Here is a 25,379-nt window from a genome sequence, read left to right as displayed (position 1 = left end):
GCCACCTATGGGTTCCCGTACCTCCAGTCTGAAACTTCATTGCATTGATCATCATTTTGTAGACCCTGAAGTAATGTTTGCTTTCTATTGTCAGTGAAACCCTTAAAAAAGTATGCTTAAATCAGAAAGTCTGGAGAACAGCTTAAGTTCATTAATCTTAGAAATATTTCAGGCTTATAGAGAGATTGCAAGAATGTTAGGGAAATAACAGGACATGGCATTTAAGGAATATTTTAAAGTATTAATAATGCCCTGAGAATTGTTCAAGAGTTATAGGGTTTGGAGAATAAATGCTTATGATTGTTCATGTGGGGCAGAGTAAAATTATGTAACTTATTTACTTGTTTTCTTGTTTGAAGCCTTTTCTACTAGAATTTCAGCTTTTTAAAGGTGGAGATCTTAACCTGTCATATCCTCTGTGCCTAGAATGGTGTCTGACACATAGCCAGTATCCAGTAAATATTTACTGAATGAAAAGATGGTAGGCATTTGCCTTAGTGTGCTTTCTGTTGTTGTAACTGAATACAGCATACCAGCTAGTTCATCAAGAAAGGAGGTTCATTTGGCTTACGGAAGGCCAAGAGGTTGGCCCCAGCATCTTGTTGGCAGCTGGATGAAGTCCTTGCTGATAGGGTGCTGCAGAGTCTCAAGATGGCACAAGGCATCACATGGTGAGAGAACAGGCAAGCCAGAGAGAGTTTCCAGTTATAACAAAGCCACTACTGTATTAACCCACTAATCCAGCAATCTAAGGGCACAGCCCTCAAGATCCAATCGCTTTCTTATTGGACCCACCTGGTCCCATCTCTTAAAACTTCACAGCAGATATTAACTTTCAACATGAATTTTGATGGGCCTTTCAAAAAAAAAAAAAAAAAAAAGACTAACTGCTTCCTAGTGACCCCAAAATGCAGTCATATGATAAAGTTTTTATTTCTGTATTCAACATCCTAGAGCACTAGGAACTCAACAAGCACTTGATGAGTGAAAGAACTCATTAACATTCCAGTATGCTCAAGAATGGTATGTGTTTGCTAAGGCCACTGTAACAATGTACCATGGACTGGGTGACTTAAATATTTTGTTTCACAGTTTCACAGGTAGCACCTCCAAGATTAAGATGTTAGTAGGGTTGATTTCTTTTGAGGACTGCAAGAAAGAATCTGCTCTGTGCCACTCACCCAGTTTCTGGTGTTGTGCTGACAGTCTTTGATATTCTTGGTTTACAGATGCGTCCCCCCCACCTCACCCCAGTCTCTGCCTGCATCTTCACATGCTCTTCTCCCAGTTTGTATGTCTGTCCAAATTTCCACTTTTTATAAGGACAACAGCCACATTAGATTAGGGGCCCACCCCGCTCCAACATGACCTTATCTTAATTAATCAATCCACAAAGACCCCATCTCCAAATATAGTTGCATTCTGAAGTGCTTGGGGCTGGAACTTGAACATGTGAGTTTTGGGGGAAAGGAATTTAACCCATAATACTAAAATAACAGAGATCTTCAGGTGGTAGCTTTTTTTTTTTTTTTGACAGGCAGAGTGGACAGTGAGAGAGAGAGACAGAGAGAAAGGTCCTCCTTTGCCGTTGGTTCACCCTCCAATGGCCGCCGCGGCCAGCGCACTGCGGCCGGCACATCGCGCTGATCCGATGGCAGGAGCCAGGAGCCAGGAGCCAGGTGTTTTTCCTGGTCTCCCATGGGGTGCAGGGCCCAAGCACCTGGGCCATCCTCCACTGCACTCCCGGGCCACAGCAGAGAGCTGGCCTGGAAGAGGGGCAACCGGGACAGAATCCGGCGCCCCGACTGGGACTAGAACCCGGTGTGCCAGCGCCGCAAGGCGGAGGATTAGCCCAGTGAGCCGCGGCGCCAGCCAGGTGGTAACATTTTGATGGATGACTTCCATTTGTAAAACATCAGTTTCTCAAAATACCATCTCACTTTATGATTCTATATGGAAATTGATGTGGTGATATTAAGTAGAACTTACTGTGTTATACAACATTGTATGTTATAGAGAGGAAATACGAAGAGGAAATTTCCAAGAGGCATGAATGTGCATTGTACATTTCTGGAAAGCCAAATAGGCTTATACAACCAGATGATGGGTTATGATGGGAAGTCTGCTGAGAGAGTCCAAAGGGGTTCGTATATGAAGCAAAGGGATCAGGGTTGGGCTTTATTTTACAATCATCAGGGATGTAACATAGAAGTCAAAATTTATTGAGCAGTAAAAGCATATAAAAAGGATAAATTGTATTGTATGTAAATTATACTTCAATGAATCTGAATTTAAAAAGAAAGAAACAATGAGGTCAAAGAGTGGACCCTGGGGACAAACATTTCAGAAAGTTTGGGTGACCTTAAAAAATAGTTTAATTAGAAACACAACTAGAGAGACCAAAATTTAAGGAGTTGAGGAATAAATGGGAATTTAGGAAGCTTGAGGTAGCAAAAATGAAGGAAAGCTCAGGCCCACAGAAGATGGTTTGCTGCTGGTTAATTTATTGTGGTTGTTGTTTGTCATTTTATTTTTAAAATTAATCTATGTTTATTTTATTTGAAAGGCAGAGAGAGAGAGACACACACACACACACATAGATACTGAGAAAAGAGAGATCCTCCAACATTGATTCACTCCCCCCAAATCCCCACAACAGTCAGGACTGGGACAGGCCAAAACCAGGAGCCTGGAACTCAGTCAGTCTCCCAAAGAAGGGTCAGGGACGATGTATCTGAGCCATTACCTGCTGACTGCCAGGAAGCTGAAATCTTTAGAAGGGGAACTGGGACTCAAACCATCTCATTATGATACAGGATGTGAGCATCCCAAGTGATTTCTTAATCCCAAGCCAAATGACCACCCAGTTTGTTACTTTACATGAGGGCAGCTAACACATGTCAGTAGCTGGAAAATATGAAGGGCTGGCGCTGTGGCACAGTAGGTTAATCCTCTGCCTGGGGCGCTGGCACCACATATAGGCACTGGTTCTAGTCCCAGCTGCTCCTCTTCTGATCCAGCTCTCTGCTGCAGCCTGGGAAAGCAGTGGAAGGTGGCCCAAGTCTTTGGGCCCCTGCATCTGTATGGGGAGACCTGGAAGAAGCACCTGGTTCCTGGCTTCAGACTGGCGCAGCTCTAGTCATTGCAGCCATTTGTGGAATGAACCAGTAGATGGAAGACCTTTCTCTCTGTCTCTCACTCTCACTCTCTATAACTCTCCCTATCAAATAAGTAAATACAATACTTAAAAAAAAAAGAAAATATGAAATAAAGGGTTAATTGATGTTAGAAGATCCTGAAAGAAGCAATTGACATTACAGAGAAAAGTCTCTGGGATACACTGGTAGATTCAGTGACAGGGCTTGGTGAGGGGAAATGCCATCTGGTGGCCTCTGTCTTCTCATTGTAAAAAGGGACAAAGTTAGAGGTTGACAGTGAAGGATGGAGGTTCGTTATAAGAAATTAAAAAGAGTTCAAGGGGGCTGGCACCGTGGCTCACTTGGTTAATCCTCCGCCTCTGGCGCCAGCATCCCATATGGGTGCCAGTTCTAGTCCTGGCTGCTCCTCCTCCAGTCCAGCTCTCTGCTGTGGCCCAGGAGGGCAGTGGAGGATGGTCCAAGTGCTTGGGCCCCTGCACCTGGAAGAGGTGCCTGGCTCCTGGTTTTGGATCGACGCAGCGCTGGCCATAGGAGCCATTTGGGGGGGTGAACCAACAGAAGGAAGACCTTTCTCTCTGTCTCTCTCTCTCTCTCACTGTCTATAACTCTACCTGTCAAATTAAAAAAAAAAAAGAGTTCTAAATGAGGGGCCAGCAATATGGCATAGTAGGTAAAGCCCTTTGCCTGCAGTGTTGGCATCCCATATGGGTGCCTGTTCAAGTCCCGGCTCCTCCACTTCTGATTCAGCTCTCTGCTGTGGCCTGAAAAAGCAGTGGAAGATGGTCCAAGTCCTTAGGCCCCTGCACCTATGTGGGAGACTGGGAGAAGGCTCCTGGCTCCTTGCTTTGGATCGGCACGCTCTGGCCATTGTGGCCAATTGGGGAGTGAATCAGAGGATGGAAGACCTCTCTCTCTTTCTGCCTCTCCTCTCTCTGTGTAACTCTGACTTTCAAGTAAATAAATAAATCTTTAAAAAAATAAAAAATAGAAAAAGTTCTAAATGAAACTGGGGAATGGAAAAAGAAACTGACAAGGAACTCATAAACAAATGGCCAAGTAGTCCCAAAATCCCAGTTCAAGCCAGAGACCATAATTCTGGAGGAGAGTGAGCCTGTAGTTTTGTTGATTTTCTTCCAGCATTGCCCAGCAGTCTGAGAGCTTAGCAGGTTCATCTGTGCTCCAGAATGAGGTGGATACAGATGAGGATCATAGATGAGGGAATTTATGGAGCTGGTGAATTTTTTTACCATTAATATCCACAGGGGTCCATGGAGATTAATCGTCTGGGGGAAAGAGAAGCGAAAGGAAAAATCAGTCATGACAAGAAGATAATGTACTTGTTCTCTATAGCTGTATACAAGGGAATGTCCAAAAGTTCATGGAAGTGGAAGTACAAGATAATGTGTCATTTCTGTGAACTTTTTGAATATCCCTTGTATGTCCCAGGAAAGAGGCCTGTCGCCACCACACACGTCTGTTTCCACGGATCTCCAAGAAACCACAGATCGTAGACTGAACACATTGGAGGATGGCTGGTCAGGGTTTCATTCCCCACTTGTCACTGATTTAAGGCAGCTTCATTACCACAGTTTTGACAGAATGCTAATTCTTAGGGGGAATCTTAACTGCGCAGCTAAGAGTAGAAGGAAAAGGAACCTCCCACAGGGCAATGGCAGTAGTCCTGACAGAGGCAAATGCTTTTACTTCTTGCTCAGATTCCAAAAGTGTGCTGATGCTTCCTCAAGGGGTGCTCTTTTATTTCTGTTATTTTCAGATGCTCGACTTACTCTTTAGAGAGTCTCCAGAGCTGGCACCCTTTGCTGGTCCTCACTGTCCCTTTCTGTTTCTGCTTTTTCCTTGTCCCCCCACCTCACCCCGCCCCGTATCTTTAGGCAGTGAGTGTTGTCATGTCTCGGCAACCTTCCCCTGCCTTTTGACTAAGTGCAGTATTCCCACAAGCTGAGTGCTGATTTCTTTCCCCCCCGAGACGAGTGGGCCAAGAAGTTGGTGCTTGGCTAGAGAATAGTTTTAGGAACTTTACAGATGACACTGAACAACTAATCCCTCATGCCTGTGCATTCAGATGGACCTGGGCGTCTCTCTGTGGCATTCATAAGGGGAGCTCTGCTCCTATGGGCCCTGTCTCCATATGTCAGCCTAGCAAAGTAACCAACCATGTTATTCATTGTGAGATACCATGCTCTACTTAGCCCTTACTTGCTTGAATGAACTGTGATGAACATAATATGCAGGCTTTAGTAGTTTCCTAAACCCTGGGAGAATTCCTAAGCTCCTTCTCTGGATGTTGTCTATATTTAAGTTAAAAAAATAGGATTGGAGGAGTTTCAATAAACAACTCGAAAGAAGTCCCCTTTGCAAATATAAGTCCTTATAGAATTCTGTTGCTCCCCCCCACAACAGTCTCCACCCTCGCACTTCTTTTCCTACTCCTGATCCCATTATAGCTCTTTCTAGCAATGCTAAAAACCAGCTGGTCTGTAGATTAATATGACCAGACATATCATGAATTATTTAAATCTCAAAAGTCCCAGTTTCTCCCACTTCGTCAATCAAATATAGATTATATACATCTATACACACAATATATTATCCTAAGTCTTCTCTGAAATTTTTTGGTCTTGTTGTTCCCTAAAGTTATTTCTAAATTCTTCTTTATTATAAAGAAGTAGAAGAAGGAACCTGAAGAATGGAGGGGAAAGAGTATGAAGACATGGAAGAGAGGTGAAAGTATCCTAGGGGAGTAGGGAAAGCCATGAGGAAAAGGAAGAAGTAGTGGCCTTTTCCCCAGTTCCCTCACATGACTATTAAGTTTTGTTTTGATATTGTTTTCACCCAATGCCCCCAAATGACCTCTTCCTAGTGATTTGTTCTACACACACACACACACACACACACACAATGTCTGTAACTGACAGCAAATATCCCCTACCTTCCCAGTAGGTTAAAATGTCCTTTTCCCACATCTTAGCATCTTCTCCAGCCTGCCAAGCCCGTCACCCACTAACCCATTTATTCCACTCACCCTGCTCTCTATGCTGGTATAGAAAGTGTTAATGGCTGCTCTTAATCTAAAAAAAAATAAGCAGTAATTTGATTTTACTTTATTAACATTCAAAACATAAACAGGTAAACTACATCCTGAATTCAAATATTCTTTTTCTGCTGGTTAGAAATAGGATAACTTCATTTTTAGAAAAGGGATCGATTGGTGGTGTCATGTATGTATTTGTTCACTTCTGTTTATGCAAGATAATAAGAGTATTAACATGGAGGTGGGGTAATGGTATTTATAATTCCATCACCATTGTTTATATAAGATATAAATGTATGAAAAGGGGAGGGAACATTGCTGCTATGTACATTCATTAAGTTCTCCTATTTTTTTGTTTGTAAGTCATATAAGAAGAAAAACAATAAGTTTGAAAAAGAGTTAATGTTCTTTTTATCATACTAGCTTGAAATTTACCTAGGCTGGCTTGGTTCAAAGAATGCTAAGTTATAATGGGAGGAGACCCATAAGTCCAATTTAGACAAGTTATCATAAATGTAGCTATCCTCCCCAGAAAACCTCCTGTTGAAATAAGAGTTGAAAATAAGTTGAAAAAAGGTTAATGTTCTTTTTATCATAAGTTGAAAGAAAGAGAGTTAATGTTCTTTTCATCATGCTAGCTTGAAATTTACCTAGGCTGGCTCGGTTCAGAGAATGCTAAGTTACAATGGGAGGGGACCAGGACTAGAACCCGGGGTGCCGGTGCCGCAAGGCGGAGGATTAGCCTAGTGAGCCGCGGTGCCAGCCAATGCTACATATACTTTTAATAATGGATAGTTGACTAGGGGTGGGACATTCAGAAGAGGTCATTTTCTCATCTATTTCTGACCAAATGTTTAAAATTCTGAAGCCATGCAATGGTAGAAGAACATGTACTATTTCTAGGGAAATAGCCTAGAATTTTTCTTGTCATTTACCAAGATGACAGATTTAACATCTGATGACTCTTTCAAAAGCTCCTAACAAGACCTAGAACTTGCATGGCTCCATTTGTCTGGCCAGGATGTACTTCCAGGATTTATCCATAGTGCTTTTAGTAGAACCTTACACTTACCATCTAAATTAATGATAAATGTTATTCCTTTCTTTTGCTATGACTAAAACCACTCTACACTATATACATTATGTTAAAGGATTTTTTTTAGCATGTGGACATATTCTGTGAAAGCTTTTTCAGTTTCATCATGCTGACAAGCTGATTCCATTAAATCACCCACCATCATCATGTTCACTTTTTCCTTCTTTTTTGAAAAGTTAGAAAACAGTGATCATCTGAGAGTTTTCAAGACATCCACTTTGGCAAAAATAAGTCTAGAAAAACATGAGTCTGTTCCTTGAAATGGAAAAAAAATGAGTTATGTCATTCTTTTCAGCCTTTTTCTTAAAGCTGTTCAAGATAGGAAAGAGGCTATGGTTCTCTAAAATATTTTTCCAGTAATACAAGATATTTTCTAAATGTCCTGAATATAGATCAAACTTCTCCACCTCAATGATTATTGTGTATTATTTACTATTTAAACTGGACACTGTAAGAAGTTGAATGAATGACATGAAAGGATTTCACTCAAGAAGTTTTGCTATTTATGTGTCCTTGGATAAAATGCTATTCGATAACATTTTAGGGTCACACTGCTGTTTTGAATTAGGCAGAAACATCCCTGCCCCTCCCAACACCGTGCTTTCTTAACTTGGAGGGAAAAACAGTCATATGATACTGCTGCTGCTGGGGCATTGACAGCAGTGAGTGGATGTGTGAAATGAGAAAAAACTGCTCAGGGTGGCACTCGTTAACTCGGTGGAGTTGTGAGTTGGTCACTTCCCGTGGGCCAACTCACACAGGAGGAATCATGCATGTGCAGATTTTCAAAATTCAAAGAAAACTGGGAACCCTGAGACTCCGGGACACACACTGATGGCCTTTGAAGGCAAGAAAGGAACCCCTTTGTGCAGGGAGTCCTTTGGGCTTCCCTAGTCAGAGATGAGCAGACTTCCCTTGGGGTGTCTGGTGCAGGCCACCATCAGGCCCTGAGAATGAATCCATCATTTGAGAAAATCTTGGCAAACCTGGCACTTCTGGGAATTTACCTCTGTTGACTGTTTGTAAAAATCCTGTCTGGCTCCATTTGTTTTTCATGCGCCTTATTTTCTGGGTCCATCTTGGAAACAGCATAATTTCTTCCTGACTGTACGAGTGAATCTTTTATATTTCCATAAGTGGGTTTCCCGGTGTTTCCCAGCCTGCCCCAGGTTCCCAGCCTGCTGAGATCAGCTCAGCCATGGTTTGGCCTGAACGACACCCACTAAGTTGCTTAGTCTTAGCCTTTCGCGCAGGTTCAAGAGCAGGCAGAAAGCATTCTCGATTCCTAGTTCTCCTTAGCAGGTGGATGAAAGGATTCAGATATTCACAAGGAACTTGCAAGGGCCAGGTTTGCTTTTTGTTTTTAAAGATTTATTTGAAGGAGTTACACAGAGAAGGAGAGGCAGAGAGAGAGGTCTTCCATCCTCTGGTTCACTCCCCAGTTAGCCTGAACAGCTGGAACTGTGCTGATCTGAAGCCAGGAGCGAGGAGCTTCCTACGAGTCTCCCACGCAGGTGCAGGGGCCCAAGGAGTTGGGCCATCTTCCACTGCCCTCCAGACCATAGCAGAGAGCTGGATAGGAAGTAGAGCAGCTGGATCTCAAACCGGCGCCCATATGGGATGCCAGCACTGCAGGCGGTGGCCTTACCCGCTACACCACAGTGCTGGCCCCTCAGGTCAGGTTTTCTAGGACAGAAAGATACTGTGAACATCTCCTTGACCTTAGGAAGAGGCTACAACCAGTGGACATTAGCCAAGAAAACACAAATGACTCTCATCAAGTTGCCATGCTTTTAAATCATTGTGTTTTCTTGTATTTTTGCCTAATATACTCTGACTTTAGTAGAAATGAGACTTCATGGAATAAATGAACTAAAAGTCCCAATATCATTACAACTTCTGAGAGGAAAAAATATATATGATGAATGCACATATATGTAGAACTCTTTCTCTGAAGTTCAATGACAAGTAACATGGGCTTCTTGAGGGTAGGGAAGCAGGTAACCCTGGTAGGGAGTAGAATTGGAAAATTGGAAGAATGCAGGACAGAACCCACCACCATACCTGATAGACACACACACACACACACACACACACACAATCACAATCACAGAATACTGCTCTCGTTACCTGTGAAACAAACTAAATTTGGATTTTGTAGAGGCAGTTAAGAAAATGCAAATCTCCCTAAGAGGAAGTATTAAAACAATTAAATCAATACATTTTTAGAAAACTGAGAGCAAGTTGTGGTTGGGGTAGAGGGCTGACTGACAGTGTTCGTAAAGAAGTAGTGCGAGGCACTGTTTCTTTTGCTTCAACTGCCTGTTGATAGGAATGTGGATGTGGAAATAAGAAAGGATGGCGGGAGAGGGCAGGGTGTAAGCCCAGTCATCTCTAACAACCTATGTGTTCCATTTATTGTACCAACCACAGCTTTCTGAAATTCAAGTTTTTGGTTAGCTCGACACCTTTGCTGTTCAGTTCATTCCTGTCATTGAAACAACATAAACAATGGCTACACACACCAACCATTATCTTAGTGAGGTTGTCAAAGTTAGCTTAATGGTGACTTTATTTTCCATAGTGATGCTGCACAAAATGCTTCCTTTGATAAAGGTCGCAGACCTCCATCCTCCCAACTGCTGATCCCAGTGATAACCAACCCCGAGAAGTCATTAGTGTAGAGGAGAACAATCTTCTATTCAACTCAGTGATGAAGAAATTGGCATAGTTTGTCCCTTTGATTTGTGTTCTTATGAAAATAATGGGTTGCAAAGTAAAACTACACTTATTTTCTATCTCTTTTTTAACCAGATCTTTACAAGTTACATTGGAACTGAGGATTTTTCCCTCTTTTTCTAACAAAGGTTGAATAACATTCAAAGGTTTTAATAGCCAAAGTCCATCTTTAGAAGTAGCTTTCTTCTATAATGTACTGCCAATTTCTTATGTGTGTATTTTGACCTTGCTGCTGCCTTTGCTATGGGCTGCCTGTTGATTGGTACATGTTAGTGCTTTGCTTATAAGAGTTGGGCAATAGTTCAGTGATCCAGTCCAAATCTGGGCCATAGATAGAATGGGCTCATTTTCTATTTAAGAAATGTGGCAAACTGCTGTAAATGAACTTGGTTCAGACAAGGTCACTGGAACTGTTCATCTAGCCCTGTGTGCTGTATGTAATGGACACTTCTTCTGAGCTCCAGAGCTGCAAGGTAAATAGAAAGCCGGTGACTTGCCACCCCTGTTAGAGCTGTTCCCTGAGCCCGTTACTAGATTGACATTCAGAATGTACAGGGCTCTTTTTGGTTGTTTAAGGGAATTGTTCCCAGGTTCTCCTGATATCTTTTTAAATATTTCTGGGAATGATAGTGAATTCTTATATGTTGTTTTCTGGACTTTTTTTTCTATTTAATTAGAAATTGTGTTTATATGCATATTCAATACAGGTTTATGAAAGATTCAGGTAAATTTGTAGACACAAAAGAATTAATTGTTAGATGTTTTGCATTGACTAGTCATTATGCTAAAACTATAGTAGATTCATGTACATTTTTCCTCATTTTGTTTGTGTCATATACGTTTAGCAAATTGAATCGATTTAAAAGCTCCGTATACTATCTTGCATTTCATAACTTACAGATTATCTGTGTTGCCTAATCCTCCCTAAGTTGTAGAATGTATTTTACTCAACTATATTATGATTCTGTATGGTTTTAAGGTCAATGTTTCATAGGATTTTGTAGAATCATACAGAGCTAAACGGACTGGAGAGGTTATTGAATTTGTCCACCTAACCAGAGGGCAGAGCTGCATTCATTCCATCCAAAGTAGATGAGGATCTCTCCTGTTTTTAAAAATCTAAGAAGAAGGAAATTTCATAAACAGCTCTTAGCAGTCTATTTGGTTATTTAACACTTGCATATTAGGAATGTTCATCTTTAAGTCCTAAATTCTTCACTTGATATTTAACATCATTTTGCCCTAGGACAAAAGTGCCAATCATTATCCTCTTTGCAATAACTCTTCTTATAGTCCAAAACCTATAAAGACATACCTCAGTCTTACTTCCCTAAGCTAAATTATCTCAGTTCTTAAAAAAAATTTACTTTTGTTTTATAACTCTTTCTGCATTCGAGTGGCAAAGGGGACTGTTTTAAAAAGATCTGTCATATATGATGCCTCTGAGAGAGACACTGCATATTTTAATTTCACTGTGCAGCTATGGAAATAGCCACAACTTTTTCAGTATATGCTGATGGACAGAGCATTTGTGTTCATTTAACCTTGAGGTTTAAACTTGTTCCCAAAAAAGTAACTGACTCAGAGCACTGACTAGACCCAAGAATAAAGAGCATCAGTTTTCCTAATCTTAAAGCTCATCTTGCCCCCACTCCTAAAACACACTAAAATTAACTTTTCCTTGACCTCTTGCTGGTGCTATTTATTTACTGATTTAACAACTTTTTTCTATCATCTTTGTCTCCTAAAATAGACAGACAGCATTTATTCAACAAACATTGGAGTGTCATGCTGTGTTTAACACACTGTGTTAGGCTTGGGAGAGTGTGAACTGCTAGCAAAGGCTCAGAGACTAGATGTCCTCTACGAGCTCAAGGAGCAGCAGATAGGCTGTCCTAATAGATAAGAAAGTAGTGCTGGAAGAAAAAAAAAAAACACTAATGAGATGAGTAGGCGTCAGATTGTGAAAAGTCTTGGATGCTCCTAAGCAAGTAGTTGTCGGTGACAAGGACAAAAGAAAGATTTTTCCAATCTATATACAGAAAGCTCTTTCAAGTTTCTGAAACACATACCTTGCCCATGGTGTCCTCTTGGTTCAGTATCTAACAGATGCTTGGGTACTAATACCTACTTAATTTACCTTTTGATATAAATGTAGTGCTGTAATTTTCCCCTTGTATCATTTTTGTTTGTTTCTTTGTTTTTAAAGATTTATTTATTGATTTGAAAGGCAGAGTTACAGTGAGGCAGAGGCAGAGAGAGAGAGAAGTCTTCCATTGCCTGGTTCACTCCCTAAATGGCCGTAGTGGCCAGAGCTGAGCCGATCTGAAGCCAGGAGCTTCTTCCGGGTTTCCCATGTAGGTGCAGGGGCCCAAGGACTTGGGCCATCCTGTACTGCTCTCCCAGGCCACAGCAGGGAGCTGGATTGGAAGTGGAGCAGCTGGTACTAGAACTGGCACCCATATGGGATGCCGGCTCTGCAGTCAGCGGTTTTACCTGCTGTGCCTCAGCGCAGGCCTCCCTTGTATTGTTTTTAACCATTTAGGGGGACATTTTGAATAAAACAGCCTCCTATTCACACAGAACTGGATGTTTCTTCTCCCTCCTGCTGTGCCCATATTTATTCCAAAGCCCTCTGAACTGTGTTTACATGCTGATGAGTTCACCTATAATAGGCACAATCTTTTTCTACCAAATGGCATTAAGGGTATGAGCTACGAGCTATGAGCAGCATTAGCACCAAATGCCTCTAACTGATTGGATCACATAATAACAGTGCCAAACCTTTTCATCAGCCCCTGAAGAATATCAATTTAATATAAATAAAACATCCTGATATGCAGTCTGCTTGGAATATACAAAGCTATAACTTCAGAAGTTTGAGATATGGAGGGAAAGGTAGTTTGGAATCCCAGAGTAAAGGGTCTCAGAATATCAGCATGCTCAAGAGCTGGGTCTACTTTAGAAGCAGCAAGAAACCACAAAGTCAACACCTGCCGCCCCTTTCGGCACTACTACTTTCACTTCCTTTCAGTCTTTCAGGCCTTCTACCTGTACCAATCAGGGGGGCTAGGGAGAAGTGTTAATTGTATTTTGGCAGTGTCTCAGATTGAGCATCAGTCCCAGATCTCCTTGCTGTACTTTGGTTTTTAAATCCTCTCTCTCTGCTGATCATTACCTTACTTCATGACAGAAATTGTTGCAGGTAGATACCCTTCAGGCTTGTTATCCTGGCATCTTAAGGAACAATCAAGCATCATTATGATTTCCTTGTCATTTGTCTCAAGGTAGATCTACAATAATACACTCTGAAAAGTTGACCTCAACATATAAATGGCCATGTTTGACGTTTGTTGTCTTCTTGATGAATGAGAAGACTTCAAGAAACTTTGGGGAGACCCCAAAGTCCCAGTGTGAGGTGCACGCATGTCATATGTAGAGATGAATAACACTTCCACCCGAGTTTAACTTGTGAACCTTTTGCCAGGTAGAAAATAGAGAATTAAAATCTCCTAAATTCAAGATGCATAAAATGTCACTAAATCTAGCATAAAATTTCTTGAATCTGTCAGATAAAGGAAATCTTGTATCCTGAGTGAAATTGGAATATCAATTGACAGGAATCTATGAAGCTGGCACTTATTTTGAAAGACATACAAATCTTAAAAATCCAGTAGTGCCTCATCCTTTGAAAATACTGGGAGAGAAAAAGTGTTAGGAAAATCATTAAGATAGAAATCTTCATCCTACTGTTTGGAATGAGTCCCACATATGAATTAATTACTACAATAATTCTAGGATATTAAATGGTGTTAAAATGATATCTTTTTCCATAGAAAACAAAGATATAAATCTATCTAGCTTCTAGAGAGAATAGTTGAAGGAAGAAGACTGGAAAGATTAAAGGCAAGTCCAAGAGGTCATTTCTGTCCTGTTGTCACACCATTTACCCTCTTCAGCGGAAGGATAAGTGTTGAGCTTCGTTTTGTCTGAATCCCACAGCTCTGCCACTGATGCTAAATTTCTGATTCTAAATTTCTAATTCTAAATTTCTGATTCATTTATGATGAATAGGTTCTCCCTTTTCTGTTAAAAGTAACCAATTTTTTTCAGTGGATTATGATTATTTTTTTTCACCATTTTTTTTTTATTAGCAGAGTTAGTATCACTCTTTGTCATGTGAATCCCATGTACAGAAAGACCCTTGGACAATAGTGTTGCCTGGCTGGGAGTTAGTCAAGAAGAATGAAGAGTCTGACAACCCGGATTCTGTTTTTAACCCAGCCAGATACCTCAGCTGGCAAGTGGCTCAGCTTCCTCACCATAAAATGGGTATAATAATAGCTTTCCTTACCACTGTGAAATATTTAGAATGCAAATCAAGCCAAACCTTTCTCCTTCCAAAGAGAATCTTAAACTAGCCTGCATAATCCTGAATGAGCCCAGATTTCAAGGGGAAACAAAAAGTGGGAAACACCTAGAGGTAGTGTAATTTAGTGGTTCAAAATAAGTAGACTTTGGCATGGCACTGACTCACTCAGATGCCAGCAGCTGTGTGATTTGGGGTAAGGCTCCTCATTTCTCAAACTCCCTGCTTTCTCTCGTAAATTGGAAGTAGCCGTATTTTCTCTTGTCGAGAGGATTAAATAACACACTGTTAACACGGCTTCTCCAGCTCTTCCACTTGGGTGATCCTCTGTTAGCCAGTGATCCAGCCCTGAGGGTGCCTGCGGAGACGGGGCCTGCAGTCAGCTGCCACAAACAAGACTTTTTAGTGAAGGCTCAGATTTCACCCCAAAAATACACATTTTGTTTTCTCTCCTCAGTGCTTTCTTGTCTATTTCACTAAACTGGAAGTTCCACGAGGCCAAGAACAGTATCTGTTGTGTGTCTCCCAGAGTATCCAAGAAGTAGACACCGAGTCCATACCAACAACAGGAAAATTGTCACTCCAGGAAGACAGCCGTGTTTTTATTATTATTTATTTTGTGGCTTTGCGTACTTTCTCTTACACGGCTCCACATCCCTGAATATACCCAAATCCCTGCATTTGTTTAGCAAGATGCCTGAAACCACAGAAGAGGCTCAGCAAAGAGTAGGTCTTGCTGTTGCATCACTTCTCTGCTCCACACTCCTCCAGCCTGTTGTGGCTGAGGATTTATGGAATCTTTATAGAGGACCTGGGAGGTGGGAGTCTGCAAGGACTTTAAAGAAGCCCACATGTCCCTGGCCCCACACCCTCACCCACTTAGAGTTCCTTTTTTTAATCTACATTTTCTCTACTGCTAGCTTCAGTTTCCAAGGTTTTGCTAAAACTTCTCAGAGGCAATGACCTGTGGATAGGATTGAGAGGGTTTTCACCTCTTCCTGAGGGTGACTCACCTGCAGTTCCTGAGTGGCCTGCATGGAGTCTGGAAGCTTTTTGGAACTTGGTATTTGGAAAGGAGTTCTCCTAGGGATCTGTATCACCTGAAAAAGTTCAGATCCACTGCCCTAGAACATTATGTAAATTGAAATTAGAACTGATTAATCTTTACAGTTACAATTAATAATACTTTCCATTCCTTGGAGATTGACACATTATAATGATTTGCACTCAGAAATCATAAAACTGGGATTAGACTTCACCACCACTCAGCCCCCTCCTTTCTCTCTCCTGATGCCCCCCAACCAGGTTTGATGTCCTGAATTATTTAGCCTTTACAGTTTTAAATTCTTTTGCTTTGAACCTAGCAGGCAAATATTTTTATTCTAGTACAAAACTATTATATATAATTCTTTGCATTTCAGATAAAAACAACTTGTAGACATATGAAGTGAAAATCACTTAAGTGGAAAGGGCACATATTGATAAAATAGCTATTTGAATTGAAGAAAAATAAATCTATGTAGATTAATACATGGCCTCAAAATTGCATAGCAGATTGTAATTCAATCAAGAAGTAGGGTTTTTTTTTTAGTGTTTATGAACATTTGTGAACTGTACAAAAACTCTGAAATTAAATTTTTAGCTATGCTATTAAATTTGGGATCAGTTTTACTAGGTATATTTTGGTTGTTTTTTATATATAAGGACAACAATTCAGTTAAACCAATACAATCTCCAATTTCACTTGGCTTTACTTTTGTCTTCGACTGCAACATACACTATGATTTTTCTCTCCATCTTGGATTCCTGTCATTGACAGCCTGCATGTCATTTGACATCCAGGAAACATAGTTTTTCATTCCAGACCTTGGATATATTAGTCAATCTGGGTACAATTTACATTGATCTCTTTTGATCACATCAAAAATTTAATTTTGACTAATTTTTACAAATAAATTCTCCTTAAAGTTTAGAAAGGAAAGTTCTAGCTATAACAACATAAACACTATGGTTTTGGAAGACCACACTAGAAAATTATTGGGTTTATAACATGCAACAGAAAAGTGATCATTGAACATATTTAACAAAAAAAGTGATAATTATATTTTCTCCTTTTCCCCAAAGGTGAGTAAAAATATAAGCTCATAGTATGGGTGGGAGAGGGCAAAAAGGAAGAAAGGAAAAAATAGAAAAGAGGAAAAGGTAAGAAAAGACACAAAGAGAAGCACAAAGAGAAGACTAAAATGTAGCAAAATTTACAGCTTTAAAGACTGAATGCTACTTGATTTTTTAAATATTTTTTATATTTCAAATTTGTAGGTATTTCAATAAATCACATATAATCTAATTATCCTCTTTAAAAATTTCATTAAATTCATCAATTTTGTGGAAGAGTTTGACAGTGCTGGAGACCCCCAATCTCTCATTGTGTTCTTATGCATTGTGATCCAGGCTACAAACTCTCGTCTTCGCTCTTCCTGTCCAGGGAGGGCGTCCTCCATCACCCCTGCCTGGGCCTGGCAGAGTTTCACATTGACCACACAGAAGAAACCATTTCCTTAGATGAATCTCCATCATGGTACATTTGTCCACAAAACTTTCTGGGACTTGAGATCTCTATAATTGCTAGTTTTTTGCTTTAGCCTTTTTCACTGTGGTTATTTAATCAGGTTCTTCTGCTTGATCTCCTGTAATAAAATTTGTTTTGCATTTTTCTGGAGGCCTTGTGTGAAGTGGCTAAAAAATCGTGATGTCAGAGAGACAAGTATCCAATCAGCATATATTAAGTTCTTGATGTGTTTTCATGGAGCCAAGGTGGGGGGCCTGCTTTGTTTTCTCAACATCCTTGTTTGGTTTATTAATTTCTCGTGCATCTTCTATTACTTCCATGTTATCCTTCTATATAAGAGAAGCTATCCCATCCCAGGTTGTTTGCCTTGTACTTTGAGATTGCAAATGAATTAGTTTTTAAACATAGGATGAGAAACTGCTAAAAAGCAATTCCCCCAAAACCTGACATTTTCATCATTAGAGATGTGTGTGGAAGGGGAGAGATACTTTAGGTTAAAATCACTTGATGAGATTATTTCCTACCATACAGGAGACATTCCTAGGCTGGTGAGAAAGTGTGGAAGAGGCAGTGTTTGAAAGGGAAGCCAAAGCGCTGAGGCAGACGTGGCCATGTTATACTCAATGTTAGCAATGCACAGCTACACATGTTGAATCTGGGGGTCTTGTGAGCATGAAGCATATTAAATTTTCCCTTAAGAGAGCCAGAGTTTACCAGGGCTTGACTTATCTTTCTCAAAGTAGCTAAAGTCAGTAATGTACTATATAGAGTAACGCTTTTAGCTGTCCTAATCAGCGCTGCCCAGCCGAACTTTCAGCGATGCTAAGTATGTCCTATTGTCTGTGCTGTCCATTAGCCAATAGCCACGTGTGGCTCTGGAACACTTGAAATATGGTTAGCGTGACTGAGAAGCTAAACATGCAGTTTTTAATTAAATGTTTAAGTATTTAGATTTAAATAGACAAATGTGGCTAGTGGCTATTATATGGAATAGTAGAACAGCTCTAGAAAATTTCTGTATGATACAGATCAGAATGAAATCCATAAAGGGAGATCTTGGCACTCCTTGTACTGGGAAACGCTATGCTGGTCATCATAGCAGGGGAATCACACCTTTGGAAAAATTTCAATCCAGATCTCCTTTATTTAGGGACTACAGATGACAAAGTGGACTCGGTGTAGAAAGAACCAATCCCATTTACACTCCAATTTGCTTCCCTTCTCCCCACTGTAGTGTCACATTTGTTTCTGATTCCTTGTTTCTTCTTTGATTTACAGTTCCTTGACCAGCAGTTGGTGGCCTGCCCCTTCTCTTTATGTAAGTAAAAATGGTTTTTTTACATTTTCAGATTTGGGAAATTTTGGTCTTTGTTGGCATTTTTTAGTAGGCATTGTTGTGGTTTCTGGCGCTGCTTTCGTGTGCATTAGTTTCTTTCGTGTTTCGAGTTGCTGCTGTTGGTGGTAGCAGTGAGTTGCCTTCCAGCGGGAGGCTGGAAAGACCCGCGGCCCGAGCACTGTACTTTTATAAAGACGGCCCTTCACTTGGCTGCAGCTGCTGTTTGCAGAAGTCACTGCTCTTCGAAACCGCAGCCTGCATTCTTCAGTTAGACACCAGCAACAGTTGGGCTTTTGCTCCACTGAGCATCAATGAGCAATTATTATTCTTCAGTTATGCACCCATCCTTAGGGCCAATGGTTTGTAACTTCAACTCTTAGATCGGAGCTTTCCTTTATTGACAAAATTTCTAATATCCTTTTACCATGAAGTATAAGACTGAAAAGTAAATAAGCTAAAATTTGTGTAAAAATTATAAATAGTCTGGGGGAAAAAAAGAAATATAGGATTCATGTGTACCAAGAGGTTTAGAGAAGGAATTTTTTTTTAAACAAAAGATGGAAAGACATTTAGGAAAAAGTAATAAATGCTTTCAGATTAATAAAAAAGAAACAGAACATTTATTAGTAAAACCCAAACTAGTCCAAACTGAGTGGGTTTGGATAAATTTTATTTTAAGCTGCTTGAATGAGGGTCTGGGGTAGTGAACCCAAGTAATCAAAGTCGCTATAAGAGACACTACCCGAGAGGGCCTTTGGGTAGTGATTGTCACCTAATGTGCTCAACAATGGTCGGCCTCCTCGTGGCCATATCTCATCCTGTGGTAGGGGCTGTCCCTGTTTACAGCAGGATCTCTGACTGCACTGACTCCTCACTCCGAGGTTTTTCTTGGGCTGGCATCGTTTGCACAGAAAGGAGGTTCCCACCAACATTTCCTAGAAGCCAGTGGCAGATAGATTTAAGGGAGCAGAATCCCCCAAGGATGCTAAAGCTCAAGTCTGACATGATATTGTATTTGACAGAGGAGGGAGATTGATTAAACTCCCCAAAGACTGTGCTGTGTATCATGCATTTATACAACAGAGGTAGGTCCTGCTTGCCCCCAACAAGTCTCTTTATTCCCTATTCTCAGAGCTTATAGAGCAGATCTGTGAACGCTGTGGAAGATGTCAATGTGGGTGCTTATGGCTAGCACTTTACATCCCACACCCCTCCCTCAGTCACCTAGCACTGCGTATTTCCAGTCCTCTGACTGGCAAATCATTTCTGTTACAGTTCTTTTGTGTAAAAACAGTTCACATAATAGCTCTGTGTTAGACAAGACATTAATCCTCACATCACCGGGATGAGTCAGCACAGTGCACTCCTGCCCGCCTGGCTCAGCTATTATGACGTCAGCGCTATAGGGCACGCCTCAGACACAAGCAGTACAGGGGACTGTGTAATTGATTAGAAATCGAGGGGGAGACCTTCGAGATAAAAAAAAAAAAAAAAAACATAATTGAATGGCTGTGTCTGGCTCATAGCAAAGTGTGACACTGATTCTATGCTATACCAACCACCAGTCGGGCAGTGTCCAGGAAAATCCAGTGTTTTACCGAGTGATAAGGCTGGGAGAAAGTCCTGGAGTGAGCTGATAGTCCATTCAAGTCCTCATGACCTCATCCCTCCCCTGGGCCAGACTTCATGCTTGCTTGGATTGTTCCAAATCCTGAGGCTGCCCATATGTCAGCAGGGTGACAGGGCCTATGACAGCACTACTGTCCTTAAGCGCCCCATGGACACAGCTGATGGCTCTAGGGTGGTGCCCCTGAGACCCATCAAAAGGAAAAGAAAAGTTCCTTGGGAACAAGTCAGAACATTATCTCCCCAGTGCTTCGAGCTCCAAGAAGCTCTTTAATGGCCTCCTCTAGACAGGTGCAAAATTCAACCCATCCGACCTTCTGTCTTTGGTACCGCATTTAGTCCAATGTCCCAGTCTGGATTTGACCCAGATTTCAATAGGATCTGAATAGCTGCCAGGCATTCCCCCGAGTTTTTCTGTTCCATTCCTCTTTAGCAGAAACAAAGAGGAGCCCTCCGTCACCTGCCACGCTGATTTAAAGCAAGAGGCACAGACTTGCCCTGGATTGAGTTCTCAGCTTCTGGCTTCAGCCTGGCCCAGCCCCGGTTATTGGCAGGCATTGGGAAGTGAACCAGCATATGGGAACTCTCTCTTGATCTCTTTGCCTCTCAAACTAAAAAGCAAACAAGAAAATTCAAGAGACACCAAGTGGCAGCCAGATAGAGGAGCTCAGTAGTTGGGTGGCTAGAGCATGGTAGTCAAAAGAGGAAGTGTGAGAGATGGGGTCGGATGGTATATGCCATGCAAAGGAGATTGGGCCTGCTGCAGCAGAATCAAGGAGGCTTTGATGAATTTTAAGCAGATTTATGATTTAGAAGGAGTGTTCTGGTGACAATAGAGATAACTGGCTGAGAATAGAAACACGAGTGAAAACCAAGGGCCTGAGCTGTGCGGTAGGGATGGAATGGAGAGGAGAAGCTATTTGGTAGTGTTGTCACAGGCATTAACGTTTGCATAATTCTAGCATATCTTGGTTAACTGCGTAATCCTTGCCCTCTAGGAGAAAGGCAGATATGTTGTGGGGAGCCAAATTTCAGACCAAAATACTTCCTCATGGGAGCCTCACTGGAGACTTCAATTTGAATCTGACCTCAGTCTGAGCTGCTGTCCCCTGGTCTCTGAGGGTGGGGTGGGGTGGGTGTGTGTCTCCTTCTGCCCATGGAGGGCACGGGGAAGGAGGAGGGCAGGTGAGGAGAAGACATTCGTTGTGTCCTGCTTTTCTCTTCTTTCACCTGGAAATGAAACTGTTTCGTAATAATATCCCCCTAAAGTCAATCAATGCCCCAATTTCCTATCATTTTCCCATTGCTGCCTTTTTCTAAGCAGAATTTCCAAGCCATTGAACTGAATTGCAACTTATGCACAGCCGGGTGTTGAAACAATTCAGTATATTCATTCCTTCTCTCTGAATTAGAGTTCACCATAAGTGTGCTTTTCTCTTGTTCACTTTGGGCTGCCAGGACAGTTTAAAGGAAAATTTCAGCAGCTTATGTCTCATGTACCCTGTTCTCGTTCGCAAATGGTAGGATGTGCGTGGGTGTGTTTAACTCTTCTCTATATTGCTTTCTGGAGAAAGGTTTGAGAAGATGAACAAGACAAGGAGTAGAGACCTATTGAAAGCCCAGGTCCCCCAGTGACCTGAGTGTGGAACGTAGGCTGGTGATCAGATGGTCAATTATGTGTTTGTCAAAACACAGTGGGCTGCATTCCAGACTGCCAGCTTTAGAGGCCCAGCTTCTGCCAACCAAATGTCATCTGGGAACATGCAACACTGGGCACTGTGAAGGAGTTTGAAATAGACCATGCCACAGCCAACCTACTGCCAGTCTTATAGCACCAATATGGCATGCACAGCCGGGCCCCATGTTTCAGAGCTCAGGAATTCACTGTGCTAAATTCAAGAGGTCAGATGGGTTCATGTTTTCAAAGCCTATGTTCTCTGCTTTGAACACTGTGACTTGCTCCTCAGCAATTTCCAAAAGATTTTTCCAGTCACTTCTCTGTGGAAACCACGCTTTTTGTGATGGTTATAAGAGCCTTGCGAATGTCCCAGAGAAGAGGGGGGGGCGAAATAAACTTGCTTTGACAATGACTGTGATTCCAACAGAGGGATTCCAGCTCTGGGGAAATTACATTAAAGGTGCATAGCTTTTTAAAATATCAGGAACCACCTTGGCAACTTATAAAAAGCAGAAGGGCTTTGCCTATTTTATAAAGTGATTTGCATATACCTGCATAAATAATGTCCCCACCTGTACTTTTATGCATTTAGGTTGAATAAATTAAATTCAGTGATCTTTAAAATATTCACTGTCTTTCATTGCTCAGACACCAGTTTCAGGACTCTTGTTCCTCATTGTTTTCCTGTGGTAGTAGTGTTTTCCTTTTTTTTTTTCCCTGTGGTCTTTGGACTAATTCAGAAAATCAAAACACTCTGCAGACCAATAGACCATAATCAGGAACGTTATCTCCCTCAGCTGGCATTTCTCTTAGCCTTTCTAACTGTCAGACCATGCATTGCACGTATTTTTCATAAGGGAAAGTTGGAAAGTACATGTAAATACAGAACACAATAGGATTAAGCTGCACTACTTACACGTAAGTCGCAATTTGGGTGGATGCACACACCTCAGGGACACTCTCATAGTAACCTTTCCTTTCTTCTGCAATTGCCACAGACTCCTTCAGGGACCATCTAGCTACTACTAGTTAAAACACCCATAACTCAGATTGGAGTGCCTGGGTTTGAGTCCCTGCTCCAGCTGCTGACTCCAGTTTCCTGGTTAATGCATACCACCAGAGGCAATGATGATAGCTCTCGTATTTGGGCTCCTGCCAACCATGTGGGAGACCTGGATTGAGCTGTGTGTGTGTGTGTGTGTGTGTGTGTCTGCCTCTCAAATAAGTAAATTTTTAAATTTTTTAAGAAACATAAATATAAGACATAGCACTTGTTGCTTTTAAGGAACCTGGTAGTATAATAAATGACTAACTTCCAAAATGAATGATACAAATCCAGGAAGCACTGTAAGATTTCATTCATAAGCCTTGAGGGTTGGAAATTTCATGTAAAATATGGTTCAGCTGGGTATTGAAAAATTGGTCAAATGTAATAAGGATGAAAAATAAAATAGTGATAGTCTAAGAAAAAGCACCCACCTTAGCATTGGGATCTTTGAGGATGTCCTTAAATACCACCACTCTCGCCAACCTAGATTCAAAACCTATTGAAAATAAGGCAAAAGAACCCATAGCTGGGAACCACCATTTTTGATAAACGTTTGCTGAAGAATGTAGCTTATATGAGAAATAAAATGGGCTTGCTGAGTCCCTGGTCTTCACTCAAAACTTTAGAAAAGCCCACCCAAAAGGAACTATTTTGCATCCATCATAAGAGCAACACTTGTTCAAGGTCAGTAACTCCCACTACTATTAGTAGAAAAAGAAAAGAGAAAGAGGCTGTTTCTGCACTCAAATCTTGGATAGCTTGTTCTGCTTGGATGAGAAATGTTGGACCAATGGCTGTCTCACCAACAAGATGACTCACCTCTATGGGGAAGAGGTGAGTCATCACAAATGAGGCAAGAGACAGGAGTGTCTTGAAAATTTCACTCTGGACATGAGGAGTAAAAAAGCAGCATTCTTATCAACACAAACATGCATAACCTTGGAACCAATAGCAGGAGACTACTAACGCACACCTTGAGAGGCAGCAGGCGATGGCTCAAGTACTTGGATCCCTGCCACTCATGTGGGAGACCCATATTGGGTTCCTGGCTCCTGGCTTCAGGCTGGCCCAGCCCTGGCTATTTCAAACATATGGAGATTGAACCAGTGAATGAAAGATCTCTGTCTGTCTATGTATCTCTTTTCTCTCTCTCTGTCTGCCTTTCTAGTAAAATGGGAATAAATAAATAAAGTTTTTTTAAAAAACACAAAAATTATAGCAAATCTTGAGAACAGATTGTAATCAATAGAGTTATAGGACTAAGACAGAAATGGAGGTGACTGTGGCTGTGAAGGGATCCTTTCTTTCTTTTTTAAGATTTATTTATTATTTGAAAGGCAGAGTTGCAGAGAGAGAGGGAGAAATAGAGAAAGAGATGAGATCTTCCATGTACTGGTTCGCTCTCAAGTGGCCTTATTGGCTGGGTCTGGGCCAGGCCAAAGCTGGGAGCCAGGAACTCCATCTAGCTCTCCCACATGGCAGGAAGTCCAAGCACTTGGGGCATCCTCCACTGCTTTCTCAGGCACATAAGCAGGGAGCTGGATTGAAAGTGGAGCAGCTAGGACTCAAACCAATGCTAATATGGGATGCCAGTGTTGTAGGCAACAGCGTAACCCACTGTGTCACAATGCTGACACTGAAGGGATCCTTTCAATGGAACCATTCTGTAACTTGACTGTGTTGGTGCCCATACAAATTATACACACATATACAAGTGCACATAAGACTGGTAAAACCTGAATGAAGTAGATGGATTGTACCAATATCAGTTTCCTTTTTGTAATACTCTACTATAGTTACATAAGATGTTACCATTGGGAAAAACTGGGTGGAGGGAACAACAGATACCTCTATATTATCTCAAAATTTCACACAAATTTTAAAAAGAGAGATCATGAAAACTTCATGATGGTGAAAGATAAGGGAGAAAAAAAAGTAGTTCTGGGAAGACAAGTAAGGCAACTATTGTAGACAAGAGAAAGAGTGTGATAGTAATTGACTATCTAGAGCAAAAAGGAAATGGAACTGAGAGAAATTTCAGAGTTAAAATATACAAGATGTTCTCATGGATTGGTGGTGGAAGATGAGAGAGAGAGAAGTGGGAACTATGACTCCTGGCTGTTGGAAATGCCACAGAGACTGGGGTGGAGGAAACATTTTATGCTCTGTTTTTGAGATATTCAGTGTGAGGTGCTTTGATAGGTAGAAGTAAGCATATTGAATAGACATTGAAATGTATGCAGCTGGGCTTCAGAAGTAAAATGAAAGTTCGAGATATCAGTTCAGGTAACCAATATGTAGTGGTAGAGAAGCTGTAATGAAGCATGGATGACACTGCCAAGGGACAGGGTTAAATTGAGAAGGAGGCCTACACTAAAACCTGAGGAACTCTTAGTATTTACTCAGCTTCTGCAACTATTAAGTCCCTCAGAAACAGCAGCTAAAATGGTAGGAGGAAAATCAGAAAACAGACACAGAAGCCAAAAGGAGAGAGTGTTTCCGAGACAGTGGACAGCAGTGGGAAGTACAAGTCTAAGGACTGGAAAATATACACTGAGTGGAGATTATCATTGACCTAAGCCAAAGCTGTTTCACTGAAGTGGTTTTATCTGTATCTTGTTTGCAGCAGTATAAGGAGAGAATGAGAGGAGAAGAAATAGAGGTGGGCTGGCACTGTGGCTCACTTGGTTAATCCTCCGCCTAGGCAC

General features: G+C 41.3%; 1 protein-coding gene across 47 annotated transcripts in view; it reads left to right on the top strand.

Moving 5' to 3' along the window:
• Positions 1 to 25,379, top strand: part of ZBTB20 (zinc finger and BTB domain containing 20) — an 877,267-nt gene that overhangs the window by 684,485 nt on the left and 167,403 nt on the right. For 45 of the 47 annotated variants that reach the window (XM_070072152.1, XM_070072132.1, XM_070072154.1 and 42 more), the window contains one exon: positions 18,262 to 18,301. The gene's annotated coding sequence lies outside the window, so the exon portion shown is untranslated. Of the gene's footprint in view, positions 1 to 10,361; positions 10,519 to 18,261; positions 18,302 to 25,379 lie in introns of those variants that run through there. The other 2 variants (XM_070072165.1, XM_070072147.1) reach the window with 2 other exon arrangements.

Source organism: Oryctolagus cuniculus, chromosome 4 (assembly GCF_964237555.1).
Source record: "Oryctolagus cuniculus chromosome 4, mOryCun1.1, whole genome shotgun sequence".
Taxonomy (NCBI): Eukaryota; Metazoa; Chordata; class Mammalia; order Lagomorpha; family Leporidae; genus Oryctolagus; species Oryctolagus cuniculus.
The sequence above is the reverse complement of the archived record's forward strand: the minus strand, read 5'-3'. Positions and strand labels throughout refer to the sequence as shown.